This window comes from Ornithorhynchus anatinus, chromosome 1 (genome assembly GCF_004115215.2).
Source record: "Ornithorhynchus anatinus isolate Pmale09 chromosome 1, mOrnAna1.pri.v4, whole genome shotgun sequence".
NCBI classification, from domain to species: Eukaryota; Metazoa; Chordata; class Mammalia; order Monotremata; family Ornithorhynchidae; genus Ornithorhynchus; species Ornithorhynchus anatinus.
The window spans coordinates 126,575,081-126,578,362 of NC_041728.1; the positions used below are offsets into that span (position 1 = coordinate 126,575,081).

General features: G+C 42.8%; 1 non-coding gene across 1 annotated transcript; it reads right to left on the reverse strand.

The window, feature by feature from the left end:
- Nucleotides 1-296: 296 nt before the first annotated feature.
- On the reverse strand, nucleotides 297-438 carry LOC114815670. The gene has a single exon (XR_003763474.1). It is a non-coding gene; the product is annotated as a small nucleolar RNA SNORA7 (small nucleolar RNA).
- Between the last annotated feature and the right edge of the window lie 2,844 nt (nucleotides 439-3,282).

Consider the following 3,282-nt stretch of genomic DNA (forward strand, 5'->3'; position numbering starts at 1 on the left):
ACCTAGACTCTTCTAAACTGCAAGCTCCTCATGGGCTGGGAAATGTGTCTGTTTGTTGTTATATTGTCTTGTCTAGTCTTTTGCTGTCGAGTCATCTCCGACCCACAGTGACGCCTTGTACATAACTCTCCCAGAACGCCCCAACTCCATCTGCAATCGTTGTGGTAGGATATCCATAGAGTTTTCTTGGTAAAAATATGGAGATGTTTTGCCATCGCCTCCTTCCATGCAGTAAACTTGAGTATCCACCCTTGACTCTCTCCCATGACACCACTGCCCAGCACAGGTGGATTTTGACTTGTAGCAGAATGCCTTCCACTCACTAGCCACTACTCAAGCTAGGAATGGAATGGGCATGAAGCACTCTGCTTGAGTCTCCCTCCCATAGTAGAGACTGGTAGAGTACTGGAAACTCTCCAGTTGCGACCCTGAGAAAGATGTTATATTGTACTCTGCCCAGACACTGCATTACACACACTAAGCACTTAATAAATATGATCGATTGAATGAATGAACCCCGTTTATCTTACTCTCCCAAGCACTTAGTACAGTATTCTGCACACAATAAACATTCTATAAATATGCTTGATTGATTGATTGACCCCTACATCATGGCCATTGGCCACATCAGGTCCTGGATCTTGAAACCGGACCCCACTCATGTTTTAGAGAAGAATCCTGTCCCACCACCCGAGAGATTTGGCAATACCAATCAGGTTCCTTCCTTATGCCAGAAGGCATTGAAGAACCCATCTGTTGGGGCAGGAGGACAGCAAGGCAACAAAGAAGAGAAGAGTGGAGGGAAGAAGACGAATAGAGAGACGAAGTGGAGGAGGGAAGGAGGCTGCCTAGTGTCTCCCTCTTTCTCCACATCCTCTACTGTTGCTGTCACTACCATTATCAGTGTGACTCAGGTGGTTTATAGTACTCTCCTACAAGGTCACATGAGGCCTTCCTGGCTGTAGCAGATACTGGCATCAGCTACCCAGATGGGATGGTTTTGGTACAACCTGGTGGCTGTGGCTAATGTCACCAGGCAACTATAGAATGACCGGAGCTGAGAGCCAATAGGGGATGTTAGTGGAAGATGGACAGTAACCACAGCAAAGGATGGCAGAGACAGAGGCTGAAGAAGGCAGTAGCAGTGGAATCAGCAGTGGAAGAAGGCGTTTGGGTAAGTAACCCTCTTCTTTGTCTTTCTCTAGATAAATTCTCTTTCCTTGTTTCCCCACCTTTTTTTCTTCTTTGTTACTTCTTTTTTTTCCTCAAATCTTACTCTGTCACTCTCACTCACTCTCTCTCTGCTTCTCATTTCTTGCTCCCTGGAGATCATCTTCTCCATCCCTCCTTGGGTTCCAGGGAGTCTGATCACAGAGAAGTAGCATGGCGTAGTAGAAAGAGCATGAGGTCGTGGGTTCTAATCCCACCTCTGCGACTCAGCTGCTGTGTGACCTTGGGCAAGTCAATTAACTTCTCTGTGCCTCAGTTACCTCATCTGTAAAATGGGAATTAAGATTGTGAACCCCACTTGGCAACCTGATTACCTTGTATAATGATAATAATAATGGCATTTGTTAAGCACTTACTATGTGCAAAACACTGTTCCAGCCGCTGGGGAGGATACCATGTGATCAGGTTGTCCAAAGTGGGGCTCACAGTCTTAATCTCCATTTTACAGGTGAGGTATCTGAGACACAGAGAAGTGAAGTGACTTGCCGAAGGCCACACAGCAGATGAGTGGCAGAGTTGGGATTTGAACCCATGACCTCTGACTCCCAAGCCTGTGCTCTTTCCACTGAGCCACACTGCTGCTTCTCTATCTACCCTAGCGCTTAGAAAAGTGCTTGCATCTACCCCAGTGCTTAGAAAAGAGTTTGGTACATAGTAAGCGCTTAACAAATACCATTATTATTATTAAAGCTTTTAAAGGCAAGAGAGGTATGTGTACGTATACATGTGTTTGTGCGCACATGCGTGCATGTATGTCATATTTTCATAGTATGAAAGACTCATCTTTCCCCCACGAAAAAGATCATCTGATCTTAAAAGGAATTTAACCAATCTTAATGACACAGAAATATTTTTAGACATTTGAGTGCGTCTCTAGCATTTACACCTCCCAGATTTATGACAATGCATCTTTTCAAGAAATAATTTATGGGGTTTTTTTTTCATTTATAGTCCCAAATAAAGTGTAGGGCACTAAATCCCGGTGATTATCTGATAATCCTATTGCCTCCAATGCTTTCCATTGACTCTATTCCCTTCAGTGATCTAATGCAATAAAAAACATGAATTGGGATTTGGATAATTATAGACTTTGCAGCTTGGAGCTAAAGAAACGTAATGGTGACCTGATTAATAGTGCAAGATTTGTTCCAAAAATGCAAGATTTGTTCCAAGTGGTAGAGGTTTACTATATAATCTTTATGAATTTTAATGTGGCACATTGTTTCCTTACACGGAGAAATGAGCTAGTATCTGGACCCAGGATAATTTGGGCATTTGCATCTGAGCCCTCATCCGAAATGAACAATGTTCAGACTAAAATGCCAATCTGGAAGGCCGTGTGGGAGATTCAAGCATGCATATTGAGGTTCTGTTGATTGGAATTTTTAGTCCTCAAAAGTCAGTAGCTTCTGATTAACTCTTTCTTATGGAGAAATTGTTCATAATCCTTCTTGGAAGGGTCATCAGTCCACCAAATACCATTCGCTCCTCTTCCTCTTCAGAAATTGGTTCTCCATAAATATGGGACAGTGGAGTTAAAGTGAGAGCTTCACTGCAGCATTAGAGAAGTGGTTTGGCCAAATGGAAAGAGCATGGGCCTGGGAGTCAGAGGATTTAGCTTCTAATCCCGGCTCTGTCAATTGCTTGCTGTGTGACCCTGGGCAAGTCACTGAACTTCCCTGTGCCTCAATTCTCCTGTTCTGCCTCCTACTTAGATTGTTAGCCCCATGTGGAACAGTGACTGTGTCCATCCTAATTCACCTGTAACCCCAGCGCTTAGAACAGTGTTTGACATGTAATACATGGTTAACAAATACCATAAAAAATGAGTCATATGTTTTACTACCATGTTTCTAATAACCTAGTACAGTGCTCCATACATGGCCGTTAATAAATGCTGTTGATGTTGACAACACGGTAATGAAACCTCCATACTACAAGTCCCAGAATGCTATGGGACCTATAATGATAAGTTACTACTTTATTTAGTAAATGTGGTATTATGCTTTGAATTACTTTAATAAAGAATAAATAATAGATTGCTGATGGAGA